The sequence below is a fragment of the Mesoplodon bidens genome (assembly GCF_964165515.1).
Source record: "Mesoplodon bidens genome assembly, chromosome: X".
In the NCBI taxonomy this organism is placed as follows: Eukaryota; Metazoa; Chordata; class Mammalia; order Artiodactyla; family Ziphiidae; genus Mesoplodon; species Mesoplodon bidens.
Genome location: NC_138163.1, coordinates 138707479 through 138722068, shown reverse-complemented (window position 1 = coordinate 138722068; position 14590 = coordinate 138707479). Strand labels below are relative to the sequence as shown.

Here is a 14590-nt window from a genome sequence, read left to right as displayed (position 1 = left end):
CTAGGTTCTCACTGGTTGACTTTTGAGTCCATCAACTACCCTGGGTGGGCCTGACCTAATCAGAAGAAAGGTAGAGTCAAAAAGATAGGATCCTACAGGCCTGGAAGAAAGGAAATAGCCACGATGAGAAACGACCAGGGGTTCATAGGGCAGGGACTGCAGGAGCTGAGTGTGGTCCCTGGGCCACCCTAAGCAAGTTTTTGTTTTTTGTTTTTAAGCTTGGTTGTACCACTAACATTCACACTTGGCAGAAACTTCTTGCCCTGAACGGTAGGGAACTTCTCAGGCTCCTAGATGTCTCCACTTTATGTCTATATTGTTACGGGCAGTATGACTCTGAATGTCCCATAGGAGAGGCCGTAATCCCCCTCTCCCCTTTCCTGCTGTGATTACTGACTCACCCCGGAGGAAGCTGGCGTGGCAAAGGCTCCTACTTAGAATCATGGTCTCCCCAGTCAGCACACTCTGCACTAAGCTTCAGCGGGTCCCCGGCATGGACACGTGTCCATAAAAAGCACCTTGATAACCTCAGATCCTGAGGGCGTCGATGGACCTTTGTAAAAGCCATGGTGCCTGTCCAGGGTGGGTGGCACGGCAGGACCTAGATTTTCTTTTTTCTCAAAGTAATCACATTCCTTGAGGTGCACAGTGTGAAGTAATTAAACTTGGTTTTGTCGCAACATGGTTCTGTGACCAAGAAAAAATAAATAAAAACAAGAGGGTGGTGTGAAAAACAAGCTTATTTTCAGCTCTGTGTTGTTAATCATCTGCTCTCACCCCGGGGTCCTGCCTGGGATCATCTGATTTCTTTCCCATGCAAAGAAAACAAATGAGAAGCAGTTCACCCCTCCTGGTTTGCCAGCCCCTGATTCTATTTCTGCGTCTTTGTGCCAACGGCTGAAGGATTTCAAGGGCCTCTGGCAGCAGCCCAATGATGGGGGGTACGGACCATATTTGGGATTTTCAAGGAAAAGCAAGTTCAACAGAAAGGAAACAGCCTCTGTGGCTCTTGCAATTCTTTAGTTTGGAAGGCAGCCTATCGCCAAGACCTGGGAAAGAAGGGTTGGTGCCATCAAGATGCCAGCATTTGTGTGTGTTTCCTGTGACTGCCCCAACTCATGACCACCACCTGGATGTCTGTAAACAAGGGAAGTGCATCCCCTCCCGGTTCTGGAGGCCAGAAGTGCAAAATCAAGGTGTCCGGAGGCCTGCACTCCCCGTGAAGGCTCTAGGGGAGGGTCCTTCCTGGTTTCTGGTGGCTGCTACAATCCTTGGTGCTGACTGGCTTGTGGCCACCTCGCTTCAATCTCTGCCTCTGTCTTTGCTTGTTCTTCTGTGAATACTTCTGTCCAAATCCCCCTTTCCTCCCTCTTATAAGGACACCAGTCACTGAACTGAGGGCACGAGGATGATTTCCAACCAAGACCCTTAACTGATGACACCTGCAAGATCCTCTTTCCAACTGAGGTCCCATTCTGAGATTCCCAGGGACATAAATTTGGGAGAGGACCCTCTTCAATCCACTATGTGATGTCCCTCTCCGTCTCTCTGTCACCTTTCTGTGGCTCTCACCTTGTCCTGACCCCCAAGGAGCTGAGAGGTCGTCTCTGGCAGGAGGAATGAAGAAGTCTGCTATTCTCAGCACAGCCTGTTATTTATAGAGTGACGCTGCCCGGGGATCACACGCCTGCCACGAGAGCCCTGGGATCACACGTCAGCCTCAGACATCAGGACAAAAGTTAAAACCCACAGCAGTGGGATGGGGAACTGGCATCACCGTGCCCGGGTTGGTCCTCCTCTGATTAATTAGGCCGACGGCGAAATACCAGGTCTTGCGTCGCCGTAACCGGGTATTGTTCTCCCACGAAAACGTACCAGCTCTGCCAGAAGCTTTGCCCCAGTTCCTTCTCTTCTCATTTGTGTTTTTTATCTTCAGGTTGGAAGGATACTTAGCAGTCCGTCTTCCCTGCTGAGTTCCTTTCTGGGAGCTGGGTCCCGGGAATCCGCAGCGCCTGTCCATCAAAGGGACGCAGATACAAAAGGTCTGCTCGGGGGCTGCCAGCCAAACCCAGGGGGGCCGTTCCGGTGCTGAGTGCACATTCAGGCTGGATTAGCTCCGCTTTGGGGGACACTGGTAGACACCAAAGGAATGTGTCTAGGATATCACGAGATCTCGCGGCTGGTGGGCAGAAAGCAGTGGTGCTGGCAGTGACATGCCAGCCACAGCACAAAAGCAAAGAGAGACCCAGTGTATATTTTGGCTGAGGAGGAGAAACCAAGGGTGATCTCTGCGGAGCCGGGGGGACACAGTTGCTGGTTTCATCTTCAGCGGGTATTGATTCAAGCCAACTGAATGACACTCAGGCATGCACGGAGGTGTCACGGTGATGGAGGGAAGTGTGAGAAACGCGGGGCATTTTCCTGCCTTTCTGGTAACAGACACCTAAGAAAACATGATAACCATAGTGACTGTGGTAAAGCTGTGTGCATATGGAGTGATTTTCTTTATAGGATCAGAAATCATGAAAGTGCGGCATCCGCTCCTCCCCTTGGCTTAGAGGGAATGCATCCTTTTATTTCTCCTCACTTGGGCCTCCATCTTCAGAATCCCAAAGGCCTCCAAAGGCCTACCCACGCTCTTGTCCTCCAAGGCTGCTTGAAGATCAGCCACCATCATGAAAGACACAGTAACTATCCAGGACCAGGAAGTTCATGACCGACCGACTACTTCAGTGGAAACAAACGGGCATCAACGTCCTTCACCCTGGAAAGGCAATAGACCTAAGACAGAAATTTGGGGGAAAAACTAGCCAAAATGCATATACAAGACCACACCAGATGCCATCTTTGTATGTGGATTCACAACCCATTTTGATGGTGGCCAGACAACTGGCTTTGACATGGTTTACGATGCCTTGGATTACTGGAGAAGAATGAGCCCAAACCCAGGCTGCAAGACATGGCCTGTATGAGAAGAAAAAGACGTCCAGAAAACAGCGAAAGGAACTCAGGAACAGAATGCAGAAAGTCAGGGGGACTGCAAAGGCCAGTGTTGGTGCTGCCAACAAGAGGAGTGAAGATTCTGCCGTGACTGTATCTGTGGGGACGTGAGCAGCCTTTTCACGAGAGGATTAATAAACTAAGATCTTTTACACGCCAAAAAAAAAGGTCTACCTGTAATCAAGCTGGACGGCTTTTGTGGCCTTGAAAGTGCTGACTGGACTTGAAGCTGCAAACTCTGATCTCCCCACTCAGATGCGAGCAGATGTGTGGTTAGATCACAGAATCACCATGTTTTATCCCCTCATTCATTCCTGCATCCATCCGTTCAGTCTTTTCTGAGCACAGGCTACTAAGAAGGTGAACATTTATGGAGGGTCAAGCAAGTGTAGGCAATGAGCTAGGAGCTGGGAGGACAAGGTGCAGTAAGATACATGGTTACAAGAGAGAAGGCATCCCGCAAGGTGCAGGCTCTGGGGAAGTAAAGCAGGGTGGCCTGAGAAAGGCTGGGAGGACAGAGGAAAAAACCTAGAGAATGTGACTTTAGACCCAAACAATAACTGAGAGGAGAAGAAGCAAAGAACATTCTGGGTGGAGGCGTCAGCAGGCCAAAGGCCTTGAGACATGTATTAGTCAGGATAAGCTAGGTTATGCTGCTAAAAAAAATAATCCATAAACTATCAGGAGCAAATTGCTACAAAGCTCCATTTCTTTTATATATATATATCTTTATTGGAGTATAATTGCTTTGCAATGTTGTGCTAGTTTCTGCTGTACAACAAAGTGCATCAGCTCTATGTATACATATACCCCCATATCCACTCCCTCTTGAGCCTCCCTCCCTATCCCACCCCTTAGGTCATCCCAAAGCAAAGCTCCATTTCTTACATCACAGTCTGATGGGAGTCATGGGGTCTCCCTGTGCCCTGGAGCTACATTATCTGGAACATGTGGCCTCCAGAAACACCTTGCAGGGAAGAGAGAGGAGGAGGACCAGTACTGGCTACTTGCCATCTGCACCTGAAAATGACATGTGTGCCTCTGCTCACAGCTCATCAGGCAAAACTAGTCACCTGGTGCTAGCTACCTCCTTACATGGTGGTCTAGGAAATACAGGTGAGCACATGATATCTGGTGAGCTAACTGTTTGGGCTACGTGCTATGAATGACTTGTACCTCACCAAATTCATATGGGACTGTATATCGCTGTAATGTGACTGTATTTGTTTGTTTGTTTTTCACCTTGTTCACACCTATACTGCAAGTTTGGAAATGTGTATTTTCAAGCAGCCGTATGAAAGTATTCATGAAGAATGCATAATCTCTGAAAATTGTGAAAACATCCCTGCTACCAAGACATTTCCAAATACACAACTGACTACCATACTGTTACTTCTGTGTAGCATGAGAAGTTCATGCTCAAAACAGATAAAATTCTTTAGTTGAGAATGGTATGAATGAGAGTCTTCTTTTTTTAAAATTTCTTAGTCGTTTGGGATCCTTAAGCATGCAAGCCTCAAAGAGGAGGGTCCACGAAGGAACAAGGGTTGTCTTACGGCATCCAGTACAAGTATGGAACGCTTCATGAATTTCGCAAATTTGCGAGTCATCCTCGCACAGGGGCCATGCGCATCTTCTCTGTATCGTTGCAGTTTCAGTATATGTGTTGCTGAGGTGAGCACCCTCATGTGGCTGTATCTGGATGTGGGGTTTTGCGGGAGGTAATCAAAGTTAAATGAAGTCATGGTTTGATGGAATCAAAGTCTCCCAGAGTTCTCTCCTTCTCTCCCTCCACCGTGGGAGGACACAGAGAGAAGGTGGCCCTCTACAAGGCAGGAAGAGGGTCCTCACCAGGAACCAAGTCATCTGGCACGTTGATCTTGGACTTCCAACCTTCAGAGCTGTGGGAAAATCACCTTCTATTGTTGAAGCCGCTCAACCTATGGTGTTTTGTTACGGCGCCTGAGCTGAGCAGTTATCTCTCACACCAGGCAGGAAGAGGCTGGCTACTTTGGAAGCTGAGAGCCAGACTGAAGGCCTGGGGGCCAAGGGAGTGACAGAGAGCATTCCATCAAATGAAGCTGGAACAAGAGTGGAAGCCCATGTCATGCAGTGTCACAGGGCCATTGTGACAAGTGCTTCAAGCATAACAGCAAGAGCGCAGAAGGATGGCTTTTGCAAGTTTCAGAATCTCTCCCATAAGCCCGAGTGGATCTAGGGACCGTCTTCCTGAGGATGAGTAAGGTGGCTTAGGTGGGGTGGTGGTCATGGTCATAGAGGGAGGTGGGTGGGTTGAAGAGCTTTCAGGAGATGGAGGAATGGTACCAAGAGATCGATTCTACGCTGGTGTTGAGCAAGAGAGAGTGAAGGAAATACCCCACCTTCCTAGACAGAGCACTTGTGGCGGTGCCCTTGTCCAACATGGGGACCAGGGGTGCAGGACAAGTCTGCTACTGGACACCAGTCTAAGGGAGGGAGGATTTCCAGTCAGAGAATCCACAACGCACACCACTGCGGGTCCCTCACTGTCACTCTGTCAACACTTGTTGTTGAACAAATGGATGAAAGCACACAGGGACGTGAATAAAGCACACGCCTTCCCCATGGGTTGTGTTCCTGGTGAGGGTGAGACGCAAGGAGAGAAGTGCACTTGTAAATTAACTGATGAGGAAATTCCCATACGGTGCAGTGGTTAGGACTTGGCACTTTCACTGCAGGGGCCCAGGGTTCGATCCCTGGTTGGGGAACTAAGATCCCGCAAGCCATGCGGCACGGCCAAAAAAAAAATTCAAACCCTAAATTAATTGATGATTTCAAGGATTTAGTCTTTAGTAGCATGTTGCTTAGTCTTAGTCTCATTTCTTCTCATTTTCTTCTTCTAGTCTCAAACTAGAAGTGGTTCACTTCTAGTTTCATGCCGTTCCGCCACGGATTTAGCCTTTGCACAGACATGTAAGTTCCCTCTTACGTGCCAGCCAGGCACTGTGTGAGGCTCCAGGGCTTTCAGAAAAAAAAAAAAAAAAAGTCCAATGATATGCCCACCTTCCCCCGAGTAACTTGATCGTCTAGAAGTGGAAAGGGACCAATAAATAACAAATCACAACGTGGTATCATGAAAACTGGCGTGGTGTGGCCAGGATGCTGGGGAAGAGCTGAGAAGCGGCAGCTAAATAATTACGGTTCGGTACGGTTTAGTAAAGACAAACCGTATGGAAGGGAGTTTTGCTGAAAGAGGAGGAGGTGGAGAAAGGACGTGGGAAGGGTGGTCCAGACGGAAGCAAGGGCAGACACAAAGACAGAGAAGCGTGAGCCAGCACAGCTCAGCAGAGACACGTGGGTGAGGCTGCGGGTAGGGCTGGAAGCTGGCAACCTTCAGAGGGCAGACGCAGAGTTAGGACACAGAAGGCCAAAGGCATCACTTGGGAGAACTTCCCTCAGCAGAGCGATGGACGTTAGAGGGATGAGAGTGAGTGGAATCTTAGAGAAACACACTGAAAGCCAGACGGCAAGTACGCTGGAGAAAGACGATGAGTGAGGAAGCTACAGCGGCAATCCGAGTGAGAGGAGCTGAGATTGCGGATGAAGCCCAGGGCTGTAGACATAAAAGCAGCGAGAAGAGAGCAGACTTGAGGGATAGTCAAGATCAGCACCATCTAGGATGAACACCGGGCTTGGGAAGTGTGGCGAGGGAGATGAAAATGTCCAAGTCCCAATTTCTGGAACCTGTGACTATGTCACTTGACATGGTAAAAGGGGCTCTGCAGATGGGATCAGGGCAAAGACCTTGAGATGAGGAGATGGTCCTGGATTATCCACGTGACCCGAAGTCATCCCAGGGGTTTTTAGGATTGAGAAAATGAGACAGGAGCGTCAGAATCAGGGAGAGATGAAGATGGTATGGTGTTGGCTTTGCAGGAGGAGAAGGGGGCCATGAGGTAAGGGATGAGGGCATCCTCTAGAAGCTGCAAAAGGAAACTGCTAGATCCTTCCCTTGGCCCTTCCTTAGGGAAGCAGTGCCAGGGACAAAGACAAACTGTCTTTGACACACGTGGAGTGTGAGGAGGACATGCGTGGTAGGCAGCTGGATATTGGTCCAGAGTCCTGAAGCCAGATCTGGGCTGAGGATACAGAGATGGGAGCCGGGCTGAAGCTCTGGCTGTTTGAGCCTGGCTCTGAATGCCCGCATGACGGTCCGCTGGCTGTAGAAAACCAAAAATAGCTGCATCTGTGCGAGGCTACTGATCAACCGTGTGTGGGCATCCTCCTCACGCAGGCTGACGCGGATGCCATGTTGTTGAGGGTCCGGAGGAAGACAGAAGGAGTGAGAACGTTTGGGGAAGCATCAGTATTACGTGCCGAGCAGTGTATTGTATATTTTGCATGCAATGCCACTGTCCTCTGGTTGCTTCAAGTATTTTAATCCATCAGTCATTCCTTTTCCGCCCAGACAAAATTTTCCTAGCCTCCTATAAACGCGTCGTCAAGTCCTTTGCATCTTGAACACCAGAAGAAGTCCCTGTTCGTTAGGGACGGTGGCCGCAGAGGAAGACGCAGAAGCGGAATCAACAGAGCAGTGGGGGCAGAGGGAACAGAGCTGAGCTACGGGAAAGAGGTGGCGACGGAGAGGAGGCTCACCAGGTGCGTTGTCTTCCCCAATTTCAGGTTTGCACTCCATGGCTGACTTGAGGTTTGCTGGATACTGGACTCCTGCAGGCACCCTAGTGCGCCCCTGTGTTTATTCATTTCCAGGTAGGTCCTAGTGCAGGGACGGAGGGTGGGCACACACACACAAACACTTGTTTACCCCCCAGGCCATCTGCATGTGCAACACGACTTTGTATATGCTCAGAGTCCTTTCAACGTGGGCAGCCACTCACGCTTCCAGTAGCCACAGTCACCAGGAAGCCCTACTGTCCAACAGCCAACTCAATCTGATCATTCACGCTCCTTGCCTCAGCCTTTTACACCTATGATTTTACAGGCCCTGAAACAAAAGACAGTCTGTAGGTTCTAACGTGGTCTATATTTCCTTATCCAGAAAAAAAAAAAAGAGGGAGGAGGGTGAAGGGAGGGCTTTGCTTCTCTCTAGGGCAGGGTTCCTAAACTCTGGCACTAGTCCGAATCCAGCCTGCCACTGTTTTTGTAAATAAAGTTGTATTGGCATAAAACCAAGCCCAGTTGTTTATGTGTTGCCTGTGGCTGCTTCCATCCTGCAATGGTAGATCTGAGAAATTATGAAGAGGCTCTACAGCCCTCAAAGCCTAAAATATTCACTAACTGGCCCTTTACAGAAACTGCCTGCTGATGGCCCCTATAGGGAATCAAGTCTTGTAGAGCAAAGAGGGTAGCCAGTTTCCTCCTCTGTGATATGCTTTAGATATAGCTGTTTAGTATTTTCATGATAGTTATGATATTGATTACATAACCAAATAATAGAGAACAAACTTCAAGGCATTCACAGGTGCTGAGCAGTAGAAAGAAACAAAAAGGCCAAGCCAAGAGCAATGAAAACAGGCAGAAAGAATGAGTTCTACCCTAAAGAAGAATAAAACACTGAGAAAAAATATCCATTTCCATAAGATAAATCTCTTCCCTACCTATAAAACATCTGCCTGGACAGCTAGATAGAAGCTTCTACTTGTGTTCAGACATGCCCAATGTGCTCAGAATCTATGTCAGGATTCTGACTCCAATTTCCTTCTCCAGCATTTTTCTCTGTGATGTGAAACTAATTAAGTCTGGCATCTTTGCAGTTCTTGAAAAAGATGATTGTTTTAACCATATCTAATAACACCTTACGGGCCTTTTGCATTGAAAACAAAAATATATTCTCCCCTTGAAAACATCAATATATATTCTACTACAATGTGGGTATTAATTCTCTGTGTATACAGCAGGCACTTAAAAATGATTTCACTTCCTCTAAAATTTGATTATGTATTTGAACCCAGCCCACTCCAGCCTTGCTATGAAAATGGTGTGCTATGGTGCACACATGTCTTTCTGGGGCATACACAGCATGAGAAAATGTCTGTATTGATGCTGGGTCACACCTACAACTTTGGGTGATTTAATATGCCTCTAATTAGTTAAGATCTAGTGACTACATTTTCGCAGCGGTTTCTAGTTGATATCCGCGTTTGAGTGTATGTTATGTCAGTCCTGAGAGGTGGATGTCAGCTCAGAGAACTTCGGTAATATCTTTTTTTTTTTTTTTCCCATTCTTTAGCTCCTGCTTTGTGCACGATAGTACCGTTCAAGCATGCAAAACAGTACAGTAGCTCTTCTTCAGTGCCAGACCTTAACAACAATAATCTTCAGCAAGGAATTCAGGGAGAATCACACTTTCAACATTTTTCGAGGTCATGGAGTTAACAGTCACGTCCATGTTTCTTCATTTGCCTTGAAGGTTCTAACTGTTGTATATTACCAGGCCATCCCCCTTCTCCTATTAAAATGCGTATCGGGATATTGAATATTCAAGTATTATGGAGTAAAATCTATTTTTCTATTTCTGGAAAATGGACCATTGGGATTCACTATTCAATGCTAATGTAAGAAAAAAAATCTTATTTACTCAATGAAAAGAAGAAAGTGGTCATAGACAAATCCACACGGGGCCTGGGATTGGAGTGAGAAGGTGAAAAGCAAAGCAGAGGTGTCCATGGTACCATAAGGTTAAACAGGGGAGAGGAAGCAGTTAACACAGACAGGAGACTGAGTCTTTTTCACCAAGGCTGCCTTAGGCATATGGATGTGTCCAACTGACTCTTAACGTAATAACTTTCTCTGTTCTCCACTGTTCTTTTTTTCAAAACTAAATTTTTTTTTTTTTTTTTTTTTGCGGTACGCGGGCCTCTCACCGCTGTGGCCTCCCCCGTTGCGGAGCACAGGCTCCGGACGTGCAGGCTCAGCAGCCACGGCTCACGGGCCCAGCCGCTCCGCGGCATGTGGGATCTTCCCGGACCGGGCACGAACCTGTATCCCCTGCATCAGCAGGCAGATTCTCAACCACTGTGCCACCAGGGAAGCCCAAAACTAAATTCTTTATGAAGAAAAATACAAAGTGTAATGGAGGGTGTAGAGAAACAGGCCAAAATAAATGAAGAAATGCAGTATGTTTCTGGATGAGATTATTCAATAGTGTTTACATGTTATTTTTTAAATTAATTTTTATTGGCGTATAGTTGCTTTACAATGTTGTGTTAGTTTCTACTGTACAGCAAAGTGAATCAGCTGTACGTATACATACATCCCCTCTTTTTTGGATTTCCTTCCCATTTAGGTCACCACAGAGCATTGAGTAGAGTTCCCTGTGCTCTACAGTAGGTTCTCATGAGTTATCTATTTTATACATAGTATCAGTGGTGTATATATGTCAAGCCCAGTTCATCCCATTTCCCCTTTCCCCCTTGGTATGTGCTATTTTTTTTTTTCCAAAATGAATGTATGTTTGACACAAAGCTAATGAATGTCACCATGGAATTTTTTGGTTTGTTTTTCGGGTCACAAAATTATTCTTATGATCATCTGGAAGAATAAATGTACAAAAGCGTCCTGGCAATTTCAGGAAGAAGAGCAGTGGAGGATGGGAGAGGGAGAACGAATTATCCCGCGTGTAAATCTGCAATTATTTAAACAGTGTGATATTACGACAGCCACGGAGAGACTGACTGATAAAAGTAAGAGGCACAAGAAGAAACACACAAAAAAGGAACGCGTGTTTTAGACAACCTGGTGCAAAGTAATGAATATCTGGGTTGGCTACTTAGGGTACAATAAAATTCATTTCCCCCTAATTAAACACCAGAATTAAATATGATTGTTAGGATGCCTAGTTCCATTTCAGGACAAAACAGTGCTCTCATCCTCATAATCAAAACATATGTTTGAAACATACTTTTCAAAAAAACCATCATTTTTTATTATAAAAAAAGACTCGTGAAAAGCTCAGGACACAGAGGAACACAAGAAACTAAATTCCAAAAACTAGCAAGCTCCTTCCAGGAAAGACAAGACTCTTGTCGGCTTTGATCTTTGTGGAAGTGGTCAGGGTGGGAGGACCCTGCTGTAGGTGAGGGTAAGGAGCAAAGAGGAGTACAGTTTTAAAGCGTGTTTGATGGGAAACATGAGGGAGTCCTAGTCTCAGTACATACTTTGACCACCTGCTAAGTGTTTCCCAAGAATCTCTGCAGAGGAAAGAGATAGTCTGCCCCATGTGGGTGAGGTGGGAAGAGAGAGGAGATCAATACCATGAGTTCTCGCCCAGGTTCAAGGCAGCCTCTTTCAGAAGGTAGGGATCAGGGAAGTGGATCTGATGCAAAGTGTACTCAGGCATGCCTGGGCTTCACAGGGTATTAGACAGCAGCCCTCCAAAGACAAAGGCAGTGTCACAGGGTGGGGGGACTTCTCCAATGTGAGACACAGAGCAAACAGACACCCCAAATAGCATCCTGGTGGTAACTGGAGAGACCGACCTCACGGTTAAGAGAACTGGGGACTTCATGGAAAAGCACAGAGATATTTCTGGTGCCTGACCAGGGCCAGATCCCAAGCCTGACTGAAGATGAAGTCCCAACACTGTCCTCAAAACTTCTGAAGTCAACAGTGACGTGAGTCACAGGGAAGCTCGTATATTGTCCCACAGACCTCAGAAGGTCTCTTCTCTGCTTCCCCAGTCTCTCTTCTTTTTGCATTTCAGTTTTCAGACTTTCTATTGGAGTCAGAAGTGAAAGGACAAGAATGGGGGCGGAAGGAGGATTCGAAGAGATAATCACTGGGAACTTTCCAGAATCGATGAACAATGTTGACGCGTAGATGGGTGGTGTTCAGCAAACCACAAACAGGAGAAACACAAAGGAAACGACACCTGACAATTTCCTAGACAACCCTGAACATCAAAGATGCAGAGGGAATCTCCAAAGCAGCTAGGGAACAAAAAGACACATCATACACGAGCGCGTGACATTCTGAATTACGGCTGACTTTTCACCAGAAGAAACAGAGGCCAGAAGCAATGGAAAGATATCTTCAAAGTGATGAAAGAATAGTGTCAACTTAGAATTACAGACCCCGTGAAAATATCCTTCAAAATTGAAAGTGGTATAAAGACATTTTCAGGTACAATGAAAATGTAGACCCGCTCCACAAGACATACTAAAAAATACAAAAATAAAACATCTGCAGAAAGAAGGAAAAAATACCAAATAAGAGCCCAGTTATGCGAAAAGAAAAAAAAGTGAAAGTGTAAATATCTGGATAAATGTAAAATAGCTTTCTTTAAAGTATCCATGTTGTTCAAGTGTCTTTTTATAACCATTCACTGTTTAAAACAAAAATGACAAGAATGTTTTGTTAGATGTATAGGCTATGTAGAAGTGGATTGCAAAATAATGAGAATGTAATGGGCAGGGAGGTATTCCGTGCAATAATTCTCCTGTAAGGTCTTTATGGAGTTTGTGCATATTTCTAAAAGTAGTATAATTTTTTAAGGTGGACTCTGCTACATTAAAGATAAGTATTGGGGTGTCTAGAGAAGTGCTTTTCAAGAGCTAGAGGGTAACGAGCCACCCAGAAGCTTCCTTTGTGTCTTTCCAAGTAGGGTAATTTTGCTTATTTTACTTCATAATGGCTCCAAAGCACAAGAGTAGTGATGCTGGCAATTTGTTCTCTTATTGTGCCTGATTTATAAATTTAACTTTATTGTAGATAGGTACATATAGGAAAAAAACATAATACATATAGGGTTTGATACTACCAGTGGTTTCAGGCCTCCACTGGGGGTCTTGGAATGTGTCCCCTGTGGATAAGGGGTGACAATTGTGTATGTAAATATACAATATATATACTGTATTCCTAATATATATGCAATATATATACTGTATACCCAATGCAATATACTGTATTCCTAATATATATACAATATATATACTGTATACCCAATGCAATATACTGTATTCCTAATATATATACAATATATATACTGTCTTCCATATCTATATATCTATATATCTATATCTATCTATCTATCTATCTATATAGTATTCCCAATTACTTGCTAGATTGAACCAATCTGTCTTGACTTTTGCACCTCTGCAAAGCACATTGATAAGAATGGACTTTTCTCATATTTCATCAAAGGCTTCCACCTTCCAGGGACACACTAGAAAATCTATTATACTCTAAGTTACCCAGGACGATAACTGGTAAAAAAGAAATCTTTCTGTACCCCACACCTTCAGTCCATTAGAAACCAAAATAGTGCTATGATTGCTCGTACCTGACCTACTTTAGTGTTGAACCTATAACGACCTAAATTCTTAAAGTCCTAGGCTTGGAAAGAACTTTGGAGGGTTTTCCCAATCCATCCTCATAACTTTATGCAGAATCACACCTCCGCTGTGCTGGATTCATCAAAGCTATGCAAGGATTTTCCGCCACTAACTTAGGGTTGTCTATCAGATTTGAGGAAGGTGTATGGCTTTTTATTTTCTAGTCTGAAAAGTAATATAACAATTTTATCTAATAATGCTATTTGGTTATGTAGTTATAGAGACAAAGAAGGATAAAGCACAGGCCACTTGGAACTGTAATTTTATCTGTCACACACAATAACTCTGTAGGTACTTTATGGTACCCATTTCTAAGCATCATGATTATACTGAAAGCTATTAAAGAAGTATAAACATCCTTAAAAGGCTACCAGCTGATCTGGTTGCATGCCAGCCTGGTGGATACCCAGGTCCCCAAGTTTTACTTCCTTTCCTCGGACACGAGATGTTCACGTAATTCTTTCCAGTACTTATAAACCGGACCCCTTCCTTCATCTCAGCCACATCCTGTTCTCAGCCTTCCCTCTCTCCCCAACTCAGACCCGTGATTATCACCTAACAGGCAGGTTCCAACCATTTGCCTTCAACTCAGAATTCAGAGAACCAGCCCTGACAACCGAACACGTGGCATGTGTGTCTCGTAGGCACCGAAAATTCCGTCATGTTCAGGATGGAAGTGATCGGTCTCCTCACCAGCATTCCTCCCCTCCTGCATCACTTCTCATGCAGAATCAGCAGGCTCCTTGGATTCAAATATCCAAATACTGTGTGTGTACATAGGTTTGTGTGTGTGTACTTTTTTCAACTTCGTTCGTGTTCTTAATTTCTACTGCAGACCTCCAATTTCAATCCACTGTCTCCTGCCTGTACTGTTGCAGAAAACCCTTAACTTGGTAGGTCTAATCCCCCTTTGCTTGTTCCTAATCCACTGTTTTCAAGAAAGTCTGAGGGACTTTTTTTTTCCTCTTTTTTTTGCGGTACGCGGGCCTCTCACTGTTGTGGCCTCTCCCGTTGCGGAGCACAGGCTCTGGACGCAGGCTCAGAGGCCATGGCTCACGGGCCCAGCCGCTCCACGGCACGTGGGATCTTCCCGGACCGGGGCACGAACCCGTGTCCCCTGCATCGGCAGGTGGACTCTCAACCACTGCTCCACCAGGGAAGCCCTGAGGGACATTTTTAAAACAAAACTTGGATTGTGCCACTATGCTGCTCAAAATCCTTTCAGTATGTCTTTTTTTAACATTAGGATGGAACCTAAA

The 14590-nt window shown here is 45.6% G+C and overlaps 1 protein-coding gene and 1 pseudogene across 2 annotated transcripts in view; one reads left to right on the top strand and one right to left on the bottom strand.

Moving 5' to 3' along the window:
- Window positions 1-14590, bottom strand: part of LOC308608562 (pseudouridine-5'-phosphatase-like) — a 442308-nt gene that overhangs the window by 39481 nt on the left and 388237 nt on the right. The gene's annotated exons all lie outside the window — the stretch shown is intronic.
- On the top strand, window positions 2676-3111 carry LOC308609500 (small ribosomal subunit protein eS24-like; annotated as a pseudogene). Its single transcript has one exon. The product of its transcript is annotated as a small ribosomal subunit protein eS24-like (transcript).